Source organism: Mus caroli, unplaced genomic scaffold (assembly GCF_978045245.1).
Source record: "Mus caroli unplaced genomic scaffold, Mus_caroli_1 scaffold_1, whole genome shotgun sequence".
NCBI classification, from domain to species: Eukaryota; Metazoa; Chordata; class Mammalia; order Rodentia; family Muridae; genus Mus; species Mus caroli.
Window position 1 is genome coordinate 13,826,898 of NW_028227256.1, and position 19,852 is coordinate 13,846,749.

Below are 19,852 nucleotides of genomic sequence, written 5' to 3' on the forward strand. Positions count from 1 at the left end.
TGGGTGTGACAGATAAGCCCTTGAATGAGGGCAGAATGGCTCAGAGCCCATTGCTTGACAATTGGCCAGCTGTCCCATTGTCTTTTCAACCTCAAACTGTTAGCATTTAACTCTTGACCTTGGCTTTTGGTCACCATTTTCTTTTCCCAGTCCTTTCCAGTTTTCCGAGGTTCATCAGTACAAAGGCACCCCTATTCTCCCACACCTGGGGTCTTGGTTGTTGCACTGTCAGGGACAGACACAGGGCTAGCCTTGGCTTTTTACAGTTCTCACGAATAGGTGATTATTATGTTATTTATCAAATCTTCTGAGAATACAGGGGACTACCTGGAATAATTCAGAGTATTACTGGTGAACAAAATTCCATGTCAAATGATGGAATTGGAGAGAAGGAACTGGGTTTGGGGGTCAGATGAAGTATGGGCTCTTGTCTTTTTCTTTAGGTTTTAGGGAAATGACTCTACTGATTTACAGTTCAGTTTGTTCATCTGAAAAGCAGGGCAATAATATCTGCTAAAGTCATGTTCCAGGGCTACCATGAGACAGAAGGTATATTTGTTGGTGCATTCTCCATGATGCGTTGGACACAAAGCAAGCTTGCATTGCCTTGTTAAACAAAAGCAGTTGGAAGGAGAGTGGGACTTTATGTTACATATATAGTTATGTTTAATCTTCATAACAACTACCCACCTCTGTGATAGCAATTATTTATTTATTTATTTTATGTGTGTGGCGATATATTTTCTTTTTTTAATTAATATTTTTATTAGATATTTTCTTCATTTACATTTCAAATGCTATCCTCAAAGCCCCCTATACCCTCCCCACGTCTTGCTCTCCAACCCACCCACTCCTGCTTCCTGGACTTGGTATTCCCCTGTACAGGGACATATGATCTTCGCAAGACCAAGGGTCTCTCTTCCCATTGATGGTCGACTAGACCATCCTCTGCTACATATGCATCTAGAGACACAGCTCTGTGGGGTACTGGTTTCTTCATATTGTTGTTGCTCTTATAGAGTTACAGACCCCTTTAGCTCCTTGGGTGCTTTCTCTAGCTCCTTCATTAGGGGCTCTGTGTTTGTGATGGCAATTAGTATGTCTCCATACTTCTCAAAGAGATTAAGATGACACACTGCCAGGTAGCCTTACCAAACCTCAAGTCTAAGTTATTTGAAACTCTCGTTCTTTGTACAATACCTGCTCTCTTAGTTTTAGAGCAAGTGCAGACTTTGACTCAAGTTAGTTCATTAATGGCTTCTCTACTTGGATATGCAGATATAAAACAAAAAAAGCAAACCCTCAAGTTTATTTTCTCTATTTTCCCTCTTAATTCAAACAGGACTTCTGAACTTGAGAAAGGAAAGGACATGCTTAGTGGCAGTGTCATAAAGAGTCAAAGCTGATGGTTCTTCAGACACCACATCTAAGTGGGTGTTTAATCCAGGAGCATTAGAAGAATGCCAACTGTCCAGACTGCTATGAGATTCCACAGGGACAGTAAATGTTCATCCTGATAGCCCTAAGCCAAAGCTCATGCCATTGGCAGACAGGCAGGCAGCTGAGCCTTTGAGTCCAGCTGCACTAGCTCCTGAGAAACACCTTATATCATTGCTAGCCAGAGTCAAGGCTGTCTAGCCTTAAAGGAAGCTGTTAAAGGGAAATGCAGAGAGCCCAGGGAGCACTGTGTTGAGTGAAAATGTGGTATAAGCCTCTAAGTGTTTTCCTGTTAGGGATTGTGACAAGGCTTAAAAATATGGGAATTTCAGATCTGCCAGCTACCTGAATTGTAGGGAGATAGAAAAAAAGTAGAGATGTTTGGTAGAACTTGTTATTAAACTTAGCTTTTAGAAATAGTTTCCAAATAAAATTACCTTTGGGCACCTGCTGAAGCTTAGTATGTTTGTTGATATACTTCTTCACTATCAGAAAAACAACAGTTGACAACAAGACATAAAACCAGTTCATCCATCAAAACCCTCCACCTATGTAGCTTGTTGCAAAACCTGACATTCTTTTCTCTTTTTTATTGGCTATTCTCTTTATTTACATTTCAGATGTTTTCCTTTCCAGGTCTCTCCATCGGGAAAACCATGTTCCCTCCCCTCCCACCTGCCTCTATGAGGGTGTTCTCCTCCCACCCACCCACTTCAGTCTTCCTGTCCTGGCATTCCCCTACACTGGGGCATTGAACACCCTCAGGACCAATGGCCTTTCCTCCCACTGATGTCCAACAAGGCCACATATGCGGCCAGAGCCATCGGTCCCTCCTTGTGTTCTCTTTGGTTGGTGGTCCAGTCCCCGAGAGCTCTGGGAGGTCTGGTCAGTTGACTCTGTTGCACCCTTCATGGGGCTGCAAACCCCCTCAGCTCCTTCAGTCCCTTCTCCAACTCCTCCATTGGGGAGTCCAATAGTTGGCTGCGAGCATCCACCTCTGTATTTGTCAGGTTCTGGCAGAGCCTCTCAGGAGACAGCCACATCAGCAAGCACTTCCTAGAATCCACAACATCTTCTGGGTTTGGTGTCTGTATATGGGATAGATTCCCAGGTGGGGCAGTCTCTGGATGGCCTTCCCTTCAGTCTCTGTATCCATATTTCTTCTTGTGAGTATTTTGTTTCCCCTTCTAAGAAGCACTGAAGCATCCACACTTTGATCTTTCTTCTTGGGCTTCATATGGTCTGTGAATTGAATCTTGGGTATTCCAAACTTTTGGGTTAATATCCACTTATCAGTGCGTGCATACCATGTGTGTTCTTTTGACACACACCTCACTCAGGTTGTTTAAGTTCTGTCCTGTGAATTTCATGAAGTTATTGTTTTTAATAGCTGAGTAGTATTCCATTGTAAATGTACCACATTTTCTGTATCCATTCTTCCTTTGAGGGACATCTGGGCTATTTCCAGCTTCTGGCTATTACAAATATGGCTGCTATGAACATAGTGGAGTATGCTTCCTTATCACATGTTGGAACATCTACTGGGTATATGCCTGTAATGGTGCAGGTCCCAGGACAATTTTCTAGACAGATACCAAATACCAGTGTTAAATCAGGATCAGATAAACCATAGTCCCATAACCCCTAAAGCAATAGAAGCAGTAATTAAAAGTCTCCCAACCCCCCCAAAAAGCCCAGGACCAGATGGGTTTAGTGTAGAATTCTATCAGACCTTCAGAGAAAACCTAATACCAATACTCTTCAAATATTCCAGAAAACAGAAACATTAGGAACACTACCTATTGTGTTCAATGAAGCCACAGTTACACTGATGTCAAAACCACGCAAAGATCCAACAAATAAAGAGAACTTCAGACCAATTTCCCTTATGAATATCAATGAAAAAAACTCAATAAAAAATTAAAAATATTTTTATTAGATATTTTCTTCATTTACATTTCAAATGCTATCCCAAAAGTCCCCCATACTCTCCCCCCGCCCTGCTCCCCTACCCACCCACTCCCACATCTTGGCCCTGGCTTTCCCCTGTACTGAGGCATATAAAGTTTGCAAGACTAAGGGGCCTCTCTTCCCAGTGATGGCCAACTAGGCCATCTTCTGTTAGATATGCAGCTAGAGACATGAGCTCAGGAGGTACTGGTAGTTCATATTGCTGTTCCTCCTATAGGGTTGCAGACCCTTTCAGCTCCTTGGGTACTGTCTCTAGCTCCTCCACTGGGGGCCTTGTGTTCCATCCAATAGGTGACTGTGAGCATCCACTTCTGTATTTGCCTGGCACTGGCATAGCCTCACATCAGATAGCTATTTCAGGGTCCTTTCAGCAAAATCTTGCTGGCATATGCAATAGTGTCTGCATTTGGTGGGCTGATTATGGGATGGATCCCTCCGTGGGGTAGTCTCTGGATGGTCCATCCTTTCCTCTTAGCTCCAAACTTTGTCTCTGTAACTCCTTCCATGGGTAATGTTTTCCCTATTCTAAGGAGGAATGAAGTATCCACCCATTGATCTTCCTTCTTCTTGATTTTCTTGTGCTTTGCAAATAGTATCTTGGGTATTCTAAGTTTCTGGGCTAATATCTATTTATCAGTGGGTGCATATCAAGTGACTTCTTTTATGAGTGGGTTACCTCACTCGGGATGATATTCTCCAGATACATCCATTTGCCCAAGAATTTCATAAATTCATTGTTTTTAATAGCTGAGTAGTACTCCATTGTGTAAATGTACCACATTTTCTGTATCCATTCTTCTGTTGAGGGACATCTGGGTTCTTTCCAGCTTCTGGCTATTAAAAATAAGGCTGCTATGAACACAGTAGAGCATGTGTCCTTACTATAAGTTAGAACAACTTCTGGGTATATGCCCAGGAGAGGTATTGCTGGATCTCCCGGTATTTGCCTGGCAAATACAGAAGTGTTTGCTCACAGTCAGCTATTGGATGGAACACAAGGCCCCCAATGGAGGAGCTAGAGAACGTACCCAAGGAGCTGAAGGGGTCTGCAACCCTATAGGTGGAACAACACTATGTGCAATTTTCTGAGGAACTGCCCAAGCTGATCTCCAGAGTGGTTGTACAAGTTTGCAATCCCACCAGCAATGGAGGAGTCTTCCTCTTTCTCTACATCCTCGCCAGCGTCTGCTGTTACCTGAATTTTTGATCTTAGCCATTCTGACTGGTGTGAGGTGGAATCTCAGGGTTGTTTTGATTTGCATTTCCCTGATGATTAAGGATGTTGAACATATTTTCAGGTGCTTCTTTGCCCTTTGGTATTCTTCAGTTGAGAGGAAATTCTTGACAACCGAAATCAAGAACACATCAAAATGATTGTTCACCACAATTAAGTAGGCTTCATCCCAGGGATGTAGGGATGATTCAATATATGGAAATCCATCAATGTAATCCTCTATATAAACAAACTCAAAGAAAATAAATACATGATTATCTCATTAGATGCTGAAAAAGCATTTGACAAAATTCAACATCCCTTCATGTTATAGGTCTTGGAAAGATCAGGAATTCAAGGCCCATTCCTAAACATAGTACAAGCCATTAGCCCACATCAAACTAAATGGAGAGAAATTTGAAGCAATCCTACTAAAATCAGGAACTAGACAAGGCTGCCCACTCTCTCCCTATCTATTCAATATAGTACTTGAAGTTCTAGCTAGACCAATTAGACAACAAAAGGAGGTCAAAGGGATACAAACTGGAAAAGAAGAAGTCAAATATCACTATTTGCAGATGCTATGATAGTATATTTAAGTGACCCCAAAAATTCCACTAGAGAACTCCTACAGCTGGTAAACAACTTCAGCAATGTGGGTGGGTCTAAAATTAACTCAAAGGATAAATGGGTTGAGAAAGAAATTAGGGAATGAACATTCACAATAGTCACAAACAAACATAAAACCTGACATTATTAATCTTTTTCCAAACCATGCTTGTACTTAACTATTCAAATAAAGAAAAATGATGTTTGATGTCTTGAAAGAATGAGTCAAATTATTGCCTCATAAGCTGTGGATTCATGATTTTTTTTTTTTTTTTCTTTTTCGAGACAGGGTTTCTCTGTGAGGTCCTGGCTGTCCTGGAACTCACTTTGTAGACCAGGCTGGCCTGGAACTCAGAAATCCACCTGCCTCTGCCTCCCAAGTGCTGGAATTAAAGGCGTGCACCACCACCACCTGACTGGGATTCATGATTTTATTAGATGGGTTTACTGAGTGCTCTCTGCTGTTATCTTGTTTATATAAGATATGCGTAGCTAGATGTTTCAAGTGGTTCAGACATTTAGTTTCCATTTATGTGACTGAAGAAACATAGATGATTAAGTAAACAATAGTTAACAAATAACAAAAATGACATTATAAAGACTTTGATCTTTGGCAATATTCATGAGTTTTTTTTTTTCCAGCTCAGATCATACCTATATTCTATTTATTATTTTCATTTTTGTTTGGTTTGGTTTTGGTCATGTTGTAAGTGAAGTAAGGGGCTCACATACATTAAGTGAGCAATCTACCTTATTTACATCCCCAATACCCAGAAACCACAGCAACCACATTTAATGTATTATGCTCTTATCCCCAGGCTCCTGTAGCCAGAATGTCCTTCAACTCACTGAATAGATGACTGTTAGCATCCACTTCTGCATTTGCCAGGCCCTGGCATAGCCTCACCTATTTTTGCCTGCAACCTGGTCCAACTGAGATAGATACCTGTTATCTTGCTCATACTTATATTTTCCATAGTAACATGGCTTCGAGAAACCTGTTTTACTGTCACAAGAAAAAAGCTACAATGGATTCACTAGTGATTCACCCTGCCCTTCTGAATAATTTTGAATAATTTAACTTCCTAACTACTGAGCATTCTCAAAATTAAGGCAGAATATTGGATGTCTGGATGGGCGTGGCTGTCATGACTACAAAGACAGGGATGACAGCTTTGGCTGTCTCTTGTTAAATATCTGGTACACAAATGGAGGCATTATATTCACTTCTGATATTCTTGACAACAGCTCTCTAAGCTGGTTATTAATAGTCCAATTTTATAAACAGGGACAAAGGATCTCAGTGTCTGCAAAAATGATGGAATTTGAATTCAAGTTACCATGACTCCAAATAATGTTCTTTTTCAATACAAAATGGGAGAAATAAAGGTTGATTATCCAAGGTCAGGTAAAATGAGATGTTTTCTCCAGTGAGTGACCTAGGGCATGGCAGACACATGTTCTGAGTCCTGAGGCATAAATGTTAAGCATAAAAACCCTTCATTAACCTTAAATGAAGAGATGCAGGTCAAAACTGCAGAAATTCTGTAACCCTCTTCCAAACAGGTATGGTTTAAATGGGCCTAGCAGGGCACATTTTACCAAAAGGGCTGGTCAGATTTAACCATTTTTTAGTGTGAGTTATCTCTTGAGAAGAGCTCTTTTGTCATGGAAAGCTTAAAATAAGTATCTCCTAAAATATTTAGTTATCTTTATGTGTGTGAGTGCTTTAACTGTGTGTATATGCACCAGTAAGTCAGAAAAGAGTGCCCAGATAGTTGTGAGCTACCATGTTGGTGCTGCGAACTAAACCAAGTCATCTGCAAGAGCAACAACTTGTTCTTCACTGTTGATCCATCTCTCCAGCCTCAAATAAACTCTTTTTTTTTTTTTATATGGGAAGCCTTGGTAATTCTTCTTGTACTATACAAATGCTACTGTGCTTAAATGATCACAAAAAGTATTTTTCAGTATTTCCTGTCAGCAATTGCAATGAAACTAGACTTACCAAATAAAGAAAAGTATTTTGGTGGACTTAATCCATCTGTAATCTAGTTTATTGACAGCAGTTTCTGCTGAGCTTTGGCATGATTTATCTGCAGTATTATTTAAGGATCAAAAGTGAGATTGAAGCATGTGGTTAGTTGTTTATCTCATAGAGTAATGTGTCCCATGATGGGGAAATATTTAGCTGAAGGTCTTGCTAGGATTTTGTCACTGTGAACTACAAATAAATATAATGTAATAAGAAAGAGAACACCATTGCATTATGTGTATTGTCAAAGCGCATATGTTGATTGAACTTATTTCGAGAGGTCATCAATCAGTTTAGGTTTTAGTGTGTTATACTTCATCACTCTGGGTCTTTGGAGAGATGGAACATCATGATAGAAGAACACATAGAATAGAGTTACTTATCACCTGACATCCAGGCAAGACAGTAGAGGAGAGGGAGGGAGGGAGGGAGGGAGAGAGAGAGAGAGAGAGAGAGAGAGAGAGAGAGAGAGAGAGAGAGAGAGAGAGAGAGAGAGAGAGAGAACAATTCCTTCTCCCACTTGGGTTCCCTTATGGCTCTCAGACTAACTAATGTGTCTTTCTGCATTGGTGTTCCATTGTCTCTATCCCCGTTGGTTGCTGTTCCATCATCTCTAGAGATGCCCTCATAGTCTCACCCAGAAGTTTACTTGAGTAATGTCTTAGATATCTTTTGTTCTAATTGAGCTGATAACTAAGATTTACCCACACAGTCAGACAGCTCTGAAGCAGCTCTGTGTAGACTGGGTCTCAGCTGCCAGTCTTTTATTGTTGAGTTTGGTCCTGTCTTTATACTACTTATGGTCTGTTCTGTCTTGCAGATAATCAATTATTCCTTCAGTTGCTCAACCCATGTTTAAGAGACACATACGAAATTTGAGGCTGTCTATATGTGTACTGGCTGGTTTTGTGTGTCAACTTGACACAAGCTGGACAGAGAAAGTAGCTTCAGAGAGGCAGGCAGATTTCTGAGTTCGAGGCCAGTCTGGTCTGCAGAGTGAGTTCCAGGACAGCCAGGGCTACACAGAAAAACCAAAACCAAACCAAACCAAACTAAAACAGAAAGTAGCTTCAGTTGAGGAAATGCCTCCACGAGATCCAGCTGTAAGGCATTTTCTTGATTAGTGATCAAAGGAGAAAGGCCCCTTGTGGGTAGTGCCATCCCTGGGCTGGTAGTCTTGGGTTTTATAAGAAAGCAAGCTGAGCAAGCCAGGGGAAGCAAGCCAGTAAGTAACATCCCTTCATGGACTCTGCATCAGCTCCTGCTTCCTGACCTGTTTGAGTTCCAGTCCTGGCTGGAATAGATGATGACAGAGCTGGGAGAGCAGAGCTAACATCTTATATTGAGGGATCCAGGTGGGGATGGAGTGAGTCCAAAGTGAGGAAGGTGGGCAGAAACTCCCACCCTTACTCTACTGCCCTCATCATCTTAAAAGAAGGACAATGATGATTCTTAACCAGTCTAGCACTCACCATTTATTTTGATGTTGGCTACTGGTTTGCTGTGGATATTAGCCCAAAACTTAGGATACCCAAGATATAAGATACAGTTTGCTAAACACATGAAACTCAAGAAGAATGAAGACTGAAGTGTGGACACTATGCCCCTCCTTAGAATTGGGAACAGAACACCCATGGAAGGAGTTACAGAGACAAAGTTTGGAGCTGTGACGAAAGGATGGACCATCTAGAGACTGCCATATCCAGAGATCCATCCCATGATCAGCATCCAAACGCTGACACCATTGCATTCACTAGCAAGATTTTGCTGAAAGGATCCAGATATAGCTGTCTCTTGTGAGACTATGCCGGGGCCTGGCAAACACAGAAGTGGATGCTCACAGTCAGCTAGTGAATGGATCACAGGGCCCCCAATGGAGGAGCTGGAGAAAGTACCGAAGGAGGAAGGAGAGACAAAAAATGTATTACCATAGAATGTAGCTGCTATATTTTCTTCCTGACTGATCTTATAATTGCTTTTATTTAGCAGCCATTTGCCTCAACTTCTGCTGGCAGTTTCCCTGATGATTAAGACCAAATGATAGTCCCCCCACCCCGCTCCAAGACTGTTTGTTGAATCCCTACTCCCATGTGATATTAGGAGGTGGAGCCTTGAGAAGTAATTAGGATTAGGTGAGGCTCTGGCATCTTCAGAAATGGTATTATTGCCATTGTTCAGAGTGATGAAGGAGAGTATTTCAGCTCCATGTTTTCTGCTACATGATGATACACCAGAAGTCTTCTATAAGACAAGTATACTGATGCCTGATATCAAGCTTACAGATACTAGATCTGTGAGTAGAGTAGCTCAGCATCTAAGGCAGCTGGGTGTTGGTGTCCATTATATAGCAGCCTGAACTAAGTTATGGACTCAAGCAGAATGTTTTACCTGAAAAAAGGACCCAAACATTCTTTTTCTGGTGGGACCTGAGTCCTTGGGTATTTTATTCTAATTGGGTTGCAGTGTTCTTTTGACCTGCGCTACTGCACAGGAGGGATTTAGAGGGTCCTAGTGAACCTCTGTCTTTCAGGCATGGTCAGTTCCCATTGTGTAGCACAATCTGATTTCCTCCTGGTAATTGAGCTCAATCACTCTGGCCAGCAGAATGACTGCCTTCATCTGTCTATTAATTCATGGGCATAAGAATCCCAGCAAAGTCAAAGGGCAGTCTCAGAATTCACCAGAATGAAGACCATGTTTCCTGGTAGAACCATGCTTCCCTTGGCACTAAGGCTTTCAGGCCTATTACTGAGTCCAGAGTCATGTTGATAGAACACAGAATTCCTCTGAGTTGTGTACACAAGATTTAAAAAAAATCACCAGGTAGAATGGTAAGAGGAAATGTTAGCACCTCCTCTCTTTGCTCGGGGACTTATACATTCCAGCTATAGAGAGATAGGATCACACCATGGATTGAGATACATGTATCTGGTAGGCCAGCACCCAGCCTCACCTTGCTTGGTTTCCCAGCTGTCTGCAGTAGCTGATTTTTCATTGGTTATACTACCTTTATAGCAAGCTTGTTGGTTTGGGAAGTTAACACCGATGAACACCACAAATGTAATAAGCCTATTGTCTTCTTTTGTTTTACAGATTCCTTCTATAAGAAATCACAAACCAAAACAATAACAAAAGCATTTTGTAAATCCATGAATGGAAAACAGGCAGAAAAGGAAAACTAATGCCCAGAATATGAACCTAATTATAAGGACATATTTTCCATTATGGAAGGAGAGCATTTTAATTTACCTGCCTCTGATGACCAACTGGACTCCTGGAGAACTGTCATATCTGAGAGTTGGTGTTGGCTTTTACTATTGGCTGGTTGGTTACTCAGTAGGTAGGCAGCTCAGTAAGTTTTGGGAGATCCCTGTGTGACCTTCATGGCAGGACTTATCTGGACCCGTCATGCAAACAGTGTGTGAAGGGCAATATATCCTTTTGACCGCTGAGCATCTCCTCAGAACTAACCCTCCTGTGCATGTCTATAGGCTTCATATCTGCTCTAGAAGTATAGCTTCTCAACCTTGTCACCAAGTTTCTGATTTTATTCTTGACTTCCCCCTTACAAGTCCCCATGCTGTTAGCCAATCAGCCAATCCAATCATTTTCCCTTTCTTGGGAAGTGAGTGAACAGATGTATGTCAAAGTTCTGCCTTGAGAGTCACATTAACTAATGCTTTCCTGGGAAGCCTGAAAGAAAAAAAAAGCCCCAAAATCCAAAAATCCACTACAGACCCATTTGTTGTTAGCTCAGGCATTTTCCTTCTGTCTTACCTGGTAACAGGGAATCCATAAGAAATCATAGATGGACTGAGGAAGACATAGCAAAACATGAGTGGGTGTATTTGATCATACTGTGCACCCTGAGATTGTATTATTTCCTGAAAAAAAAAATCTGTTCTTAGTTGTGGAGTGGCTCAGCTATAATATACACTTTTTTTTTTTTTTTTTTTTTTTCCGAGACAGGGTTTCTCTGTATATCCCTGGCTGTCCTGGAACTCACTTTGTAGACCAGGCTGGCCTCGAACTCAGAAATCTGCCTGCCTCTGCCTCCCAAGTGCTGGGATTAAAGGTGTGTGCCACCATAGCCTAGGAGCTATAACATACACTTTATCCAAGAGTTTTCTGCTTGACTATTGTAAACAGGATTAAACAAAGTTGACAACAGGCCAAGAGGCTGAGCAAGCAACCAATTGACAGGAAGTGAACATAGGATTACTAAAAACAAAACAGACAGAGTAAGAGGGAGTCAGGAGGACAGATAGAGATGCGCAGGGACATTTCATTGGAAGGAGATGTTTTTTGAGATGGTGTGAGAAAGGGGATTATTTTTGGGATGTCAGCTGAGGAGAAAGGGCAGCCGAGTGCTTTCTCTGCCTCTCTGAGCTAGTAGGCATTTACCCTAGCATCTGCCTCCCCAGTCTTCATTGGTAAAATTGAATGATTGAGATTTTATTAAAAAAACAAGTACTAAGGGCCTTGCTTGGCTCACCTGTGGTAGGCCATTTTTCACTTAGAGTGCACAATCAATTTTATGATTTTTGATGTATCCTGTAGAATAAATAGCAAGTTAATATTATTCATTAAAATATCAATGGAATGACCACTACTTATTTTCAAGACCCAACTGATGACAGACATTTAAGGAAAAATGTGGGTCATCTGATGGCCCACATTTAGTTTACCAGGGTTAAGGAACAAGTCAAGAACTATATTTCAACTGGTAGAAGATATGACTTGTTGGAGGTTCCTTTATAGCATGGACTGGATAATCTTATCTGTGAATTCCTTCCTAGAACAGAAGAGAACTGATACAGGCTTTGGAAGATGAATAGTCAGATGGACAAGTTATGGACCAGCAAAATCAAAGAAATGCAGGATAGAATCATGTGGTTGAGAGTTTGGTGTTAGTAGATTGTGAGGTGGCTACCTAGAGCCTTGAACTCAGGCAAGTAGTAATGTTTTCTTGGAAGAGGAGTTATCTTGTATCTCTAAGGAAATATATTTGTGTGTCTTCTGGTTTCCTGAATAGTGCTTTGCCTTAGAATTTTATATACATTTTGAAATTAGAATTTTAATTGAAAATATAATTAGTTACATATTGTATCATTTCTCATAGTAGGGTCATGACTTTTTTCTATCACTCCACCAATTTACCATGTGTGAGAAAAATATCTTCTTTCAGACTATGTACCTTCTCTGTTCATTTAGTTTATTTGTTCTCTCCTTCTCTGCTCTTCTTTAAGTGCGTGGAGGCACTAAGGTGGGAATTGGCTATTTGGCTATTTGATTTTATTCTTTAATTTTTGAACCTATTTGGATTCTTTGCCAAAATAACTTCCTAAGAAACAATCACCTCCTCAATTTTTTGAGTGAAATATTAATGCAGAAATCTCCCATTTGTTAACTTTCTATTTTCCTTCATACAACTGAATATTTTGCCTAAGTTAGATGATGTATTCTATAGTTTATGAGCCTTGTGTTTTTCAAAGGCATGGTGTTGTTAAAATGTGTAAGATTCAGTTGCTAAAATATTTACAGTTTAGTCAACATATACAAAATTGAAGAATGGTTAGATGGTATCAACAGAGGGAAAATAAGATTATCTTATACAATGAAGTGACATCCATTGTGAGCCCTTGCTTCCGTGTTTAGAAATGAGAAGTTTTGTTGTTTTTTGACAAGAGCAGGGCATGCTACCAACCAAAAGTACCATCTGGACCCAGATCCCAGGAAGAGGGAAAGACAGAATAAATGGCAGATCAAAAGTTTGGATCAGGATGGTGCGCCTTTGATTTCAAAGACTGTTTCATGCCTGAATCTGTTTGTAGAAGGTGGAAAATGATGATAATGGGCCTTAGTGACACACAGAGGAACATTGGGTCATCAGAAGAGAAGGCAAAGGTGATTAAATTTGAGGGGAAACTTATCACTACAGTAGAACTAGAACTGGAATTCCCATATAAGCCATGAAAAAAATGCCGGTGATGTTCAACCATGGAGTGGGGATGGGTTTGAGCCCCACAGGATCTGAGGCTTGTTATATTGTCCTTATAAAAGAGAAGGGATGAGTTACTGTGTTGTTCACTGTCATCTTATTCTCTCACAGTCTAGAGAACTGCATGGCTGCAAACTACAAGCTTCCCTAAAGCTGTCCAAACTTCATTCCAATCCCTAATATTACCATGAGGAGCACACTCTACATTAGAAACACTATGTTAGTCTAAGAGTAAGAGAAAGTTCTGTCAGGAACACAAGTCAGGGGTTCGGTTTTCAAAACCAAAATGGAGTGATGGGTAAACATGCATCATGTTCTCCAGGCAGCATCTAGAAGTATTGAGTAAGCTTGAATTACCAATTTTAAAATTGATGCTGTGTAAGGATGTCTCTACAGAGTTAGTCCAGCTCTTTTAGCATCTGATGAAGCATCCAGCCTTGTAACCGACATTAGCTTAGAAACTAGGGAAGAAAAGAAAAGACAAAGGAAGAAAAGAAAAGAAAAGAAAAGAAAAGAAAAGAAAAGAAAAGAAAAGAAAAGTAACCTGTCCTAATATCCTTGTCAAGGGAAAGCCATGATTCATCATTGTCACCTACTTACTGCAGTGTCATTAATTTTGTTTCACTGAAGAGAAAAACATTTTTTTGGGGGGGGGTCAGGACATCCATGTCCTATGTACATGGGTATAGGGCTCTGCAACCAAATCAAACAGTTTTAATTTTAGGTGCTTACAAGTCTGCTCATAAGATTTAGAGATGTAAAAAAGAATTAATAACAATGCAAATTGTTAGAACTTTAGACAAGAATAAACACGTCCATATGCTGAATACCCTTCACTTTCTTTTCCTTTTGTGTGTGTGTGTGTGTGACTCAGAAGAATAGGTCTTGTTATAAAGTCCAAGATAGTCTTGAACACACTTGGACCTTCGACCTCTGCTTCCAGAGTATTGAAATCTCAGAGTGTACTATTTCCAACTCAGAAAAGTCGTTTTGGAAAACTTCAGGTATCTTTAAACATTTTGGGAGTAAGATGATAGAAATTCTTCCTTTTGGAAATTACTGTTATTATTTTGTTTTAAGTGTATGGGGTATGCATGTACATGTGGGCATATGTGTGCATATATGTGAGTGAGTGTGTGTGTGTATACATGTGTGTGTGTGTGCTCATTGGTAAGAGACTCTGACACCCAGTTCTCAGCTTGTCTTGGTAGAGATCCACAGGAAAGATTTTTGGAGGGCAAAACCCCTTTGAATCTTGTATCTGAGTTATTACAAAATGTTAGCTCAACTTATTTTTGTCCTGTAGAAACTCATAAAGAGTATAGGTGATTTTTTTTTTCTTATCTGGCTACTGTGCTTTGCCTGAGGTAAGGGGCTCATGTCCAGTCTTTCTCATAGCTGGGGGGAACTGGCCCTCTTCATTATGTGATTAACTGTTTGACTTCTGCTTTCAACTTCCTGATAAACTAAAGGAATTTCCTTCTTTACAGACTTCCTGTGCTTTTCTCATTGTTAGATGTGTGGTGTTCTCTGTGTCCTTCTCTTGTGAGGAGAACAGAAATTGCTTTATTTCATTACTAATGTGAAGACTGGGTTTTATAGGTTCTTTTCCCATGGCCATCGGTGTTTGGGCCCATGGCTGTAAATCAACATCTGACATCCATTTAATTCTATATGTTTCACTGAAGTTTATTGTAATTAAATCAGTTGCAATTTTTCTCTCTATTCCAGCGTTTCTTGTGGTCCCAGCCTCCTCTGTTTCCCTAACTGTTGTCATGGATGTCAAGACATTGTGGAATTGACATTGTGTTTTATTGTTGGCTTTGAATCAGGACTTAATGAGAGTTAATAGTAAGAACTTCCATTTCTTTGCCACTGTTTTGGTTGTATTTTTTTCTTTAATTATATTTTTGTTTTCATTCAGCTTGGCCAAGCATGGTTTTATTCTAAAGTCAGAATAGAAATCTCCTTAAGCTTTTGTGTATCTGAAATATCTTTATTTCTTGAGTATATTACAAATACTTGTGGGATTTTAAAATCATGGCCATGACTGCTTCATTGTATTTTAGAATCTATAATTGCCCATGAGAGTACCAACGAGACTAGATTTTTATTTTTATTTTTCACTAGCTACTGAACTTCATCTTGGTGCTTCAAGGAATTTCTCTGTTTTCATCATACTGGGCATTTGTTGAGCCCATTGCTTTTTTTCCCTTCTGAATATTTCTTCTTCTTTCTCCTCCTCCTCCTCTTCTTCTTCTTTCTCCTCCTTATCTTATCCTTGTCTTTGTTCTCCTTCTCATCTTCCTTCTCCTCTCTTCCTCCTCTTCATTTGTGTGAATATGTCTCTCTTTTTGTAATTCTTTTAGGCAGTCATTAAATCTTTAAAATTCTTTTGTATTTTCCATTGTTGAGCAGTGTCTCAGGACAACCTTCCAGGGAATCATCCAAGTAAGTAAGTAAGTAAGTAAGTAAGTAAGTAAGTAAGTAAGTAAGTAAATAAGTAAGTAAGTAAGTAAGTAAGTATCTTTCAGTCATCTTTCCTACTAATCAGCACACACAGTACACTTATTTCAAAGACTGAAGTTCTGCTTCCAAGAGTCCCAGTTGTTGTTCTTAATAACTTGCTTTAATTTAAAGGATCCATTATATTTTCTTACTACTTGGAGTGTAGTTATATCCATCAATCATGGTTTAAAAATAATTAGTTCCATTACATTTAATTCCTCTAATGACTGTGTTATGGCAAGAATGGGAAATGTCCTCCACAGCTTATGTGTTTGAACACTAGGTTTTCAAACAATAGTACTCTTTGGGAAGTGTGTGGAGTCTTTGGGGGCTGGAGTCTTGCTTCATAGAGTAGGTACTGGGGAACAGGTCTTGTGGTCTCATAGCCTGACTGTACCTTCTGTTTTCACTTTGCTTCCTGACTTCAGTTGCAATGACCAGCCACCTTCTGCATTTGCTACCCTACCTTCCTCCCTCTGATAGACTGCAGTCCCTTAAACCCTGAGCCAATAGAAAATACTTCCATTCTTAAGTTGTGGCTCATCGGGTGTTTAGTCACAGCAACAGGAAACATAACTAGTATAGCTAGTTCACTCATGTTGTGAGAATACCATCTTCTTTAGCACCTCATTTCTCTTTAAATTTTTGCTTCGATTGGCTATGTGCTCATCTGGAACATGAGCTGCTACTGTACTAGTCTCTGCTCCATCTGATTGCCTTCCCTGTTTCCCGTCTTTGAGGTTGTGCTGTGGCCTGTTGCTTCTCTGGAGATAGAGGCTTCCCCTTCACCTGGATACCAGGGAATATTGTCTCAAATTCTGAATTCAGGACACACAATGGATGTGAATTTTTCTGTCATGAAACACAAACGTATACTGGACCAGAAGAAGGGAGGGACAAAGGGCTCAGAGTTCTCCCATGCTTGACTCTACCTTGATCTTGTAGCCAATCTAGGTCCTCTTTTCTTCTTTCTCTTTTTACCTCTCAGCCTGGAGCTGAAGATTTTTTACTCTCTGTATTAATCCTCTCTTACATCTGAATTGACTATTATTCAGTTTTTCAAAATAATATCACTTGCTTTTAATTTTTCCACATGTGTGTAATATCTGGTTATAGAGCACATCAATTTCTTTTTTTTTAAATATATTTTTAATTAGGTATTTTCCTCATTTACATTTCCAATGCTATCCCAAAAGTCCCCTATACCCTCTGCCCCACTCCCCTACCCACCCACTCCCACTTTTTGGCCCTGGCATTCCCCTGTACTGGGGCATATAAAGTTGGCAAGTCCAATGGGCCTCTCTTTCCAGTGATGGCTGACTAGGCCATCTTTTGATACAAATGCAGCTAGAGTTAAGAGCTCTGGGGTACTGGTTAGTTCATAATGTTGTTCCACCTATAGGGTTGCAGATCCCTTTAGCACCTTGGGTACTTTCTCTAGCTCCTCCATTGGGGGCCCTGTGTTCCATCCAATAGCTAACTGTGAGCATCCACTTCTGTGTTTGCTAGGCCCCGGCATAGTCTCACAAGAGACAGCTATATCTGGGTTCTTTCAGCAAAATCTTGCTAGTGTATGCAATGGTGTCAGTGTTTGGAAGCTGATCATGGGATGGATCCCTGGATATGGCAGTCTCTAGATGGTCCATCCTTTCGTCACAGCTCCAAACTTTGTCTCTGTAACTCCTTCCATGGGTGTTTTGTTCCCAATTCTAAGAAGGGGCAAAGTGTCCACACTTTGGTCTTCGTTCTTCTTGAGTTTCATGTGTTTAGCAAATTGTATCTTATATCTTGGGTAACCTAAGTGTCTGGGCTAATATCCACTTATCAGTGAGTACATATTGTGTGAGTTCTTTTGTGATTGGGTTACCTCACTCAGCATGATGCCCTCCAGGTCCATCCATTTGCCTAGGAATTTCATAAATTCGTTCTTTTTAATAGCTGAGTAGTACTTCATTGTGTAAATGTACCACATTTTCTGTATCCATTCCTCTGTTGAGGGGCATCTGGGTTCTTTCCAGCTTCTGGCTATTATAAATAAGGCGAGCACGTCAATTTCTAGTGCTATTTAAAAAAAAATGTCTTATTTATGGGGGCCTGAGATGAGGGATTTTAATTTGCAGACTTGATCTCATCTCTGAATGTGCCGTGATAAAGCACATTCATGTAGCTTAAAGGAAGGACCTCAGTTCATCTGGCAAGTTACGTTTGTTCCAACATTGATGCAAATGAAAACTTGTACTATGAGCAGATGCTAATCTTGAGTATTGTCTAGTTTACTGATGCTGGGTCATGCTTTAATGAGAACCTTTAAGGCCTGTGACATATAGCTTATAAGATGGGACAACTGAAACCCAAAGAGGTGATTTAGTTTCGTCCAACAGATAGCAAGAGATAGCCAGGGTCCATTTCTCTCTCTCTCTGTATGACCATGACAGCAACTGCCTTTCATTAAAAGGCACAAGGTAACAATAATGAGTAATGTCTTAACTGAGGGATAGAAGCAAAATATATTCAGCACTCCCAGCAAATCATGAAATCAGTAATTACTGATTAAGAAAGATAAGTTAGCAACAAATCGTTGAGCTGACTGCATTTTTCAATTTCATTTTATTGCCTTGTCAATAAGATTTATTCTAGGAGCAATTTGTGAAGTGTTAGTGTATTTTTTCCAGTGGGCTGTATGCATAAATGGCATTTACATATTGGTAAACATTCCACAATGTTGGCAAGTTGCAGGTTCTATTTTGAATTGACTTTTTTTTTTTTATAGCTTTCAGCTGAAGTTTAATTTCCTATAAGCAGTAATTACCAAAAACAAGTGCCTCTGAAGGTAAATGTTGCTACTGGTTAGAGAGAATCACATATATCATGTGGCATGGTTTGATTGCTTGCTAGAGTTATTTATAAAAATATTTCCCAACAATTATGATAATGTGGGATTCAAGGTCAATAAATGCACAGAGTAGAAATGGTTTAAGCTATTGTAAAATCCATATTGTTTTGTGTAATAAGTATTTTTTAAAAAATGTATACCATAATAAATGGTTGAGATACTAAAGGAGGGACATATAAATAAAAATATTTGCAATTTTAGTTGAGATGTTTCAAATCCACAAGTTCCAGAGTAGTTAAAAATAAAACAATGTTGTCAGAATACAAGATGTTTTAGAGAAAGGGGCAGAGTGGAGTACATGCAGCAGGAGCATTGTATCCTTGTATAGATGTCCTGTGATATATGTTGCAGTAACAACCATTGTAACTTGAAAAAAAAAATCACAAGTCAGAAATACGTTGGATATGCCAAAGCTGCAAACATTATAGTTTCACCTGACCTCCCTTAAGTATTAACACTTACATTAGCCCACAGTTGAGCAAAAGCATATAGCAAAAATCCCACTTCGTACATAATGAAGTATTGACAGTACAATGTACATTGTACTGAATGATGTATTAATGTGTAAACTGAGCACTGTTCTGATTCTTTTAAGTCAAAATCATTATCAATTATAAAACAGGTGTCAGCTTATAAATCATAAAAATGACAAAAATCAGAAGCTAAACCATCATAAATCAGGGACCATATGCACTCACTTCGTAGACTGTATACTCTTGTTCCATTACCTTGGTATAGAGTAACATGCAATATGGCACCCCCCCCCCCCGGCCAACATGCACACACACACACACACACACACACACAGGGTCATAAGATAACAACAAATTGTTTGGTATTCACCTCTGACAAATCATTATTCGAGTTAACTTTCTTACAGGCAAGAAACACAAATGCCTTTCTCAAACCCTGTTCTAGTGGGTCACTGCAGGTGGTCAATGCCAGACAGCAGACTGAAGGAAAATAGTTTAAAGAGCCAACTCTGAGGGACTTCTCTGGTCCAGATGGTATGGGAACCACTCATTCAGATGACATTTTTACTGTTGGGAATCTTCACTCTCTTCTATACCTATTATCCTTAGGTTTGGTCTTCTCATTGAGTCCTGGATTTCCTGGATGTTTTGAGTTAGGAGCTTTTTGCATTTTGCATTTTCTTTCACTGTTGTGTCAATGTTTTCTGTGGTA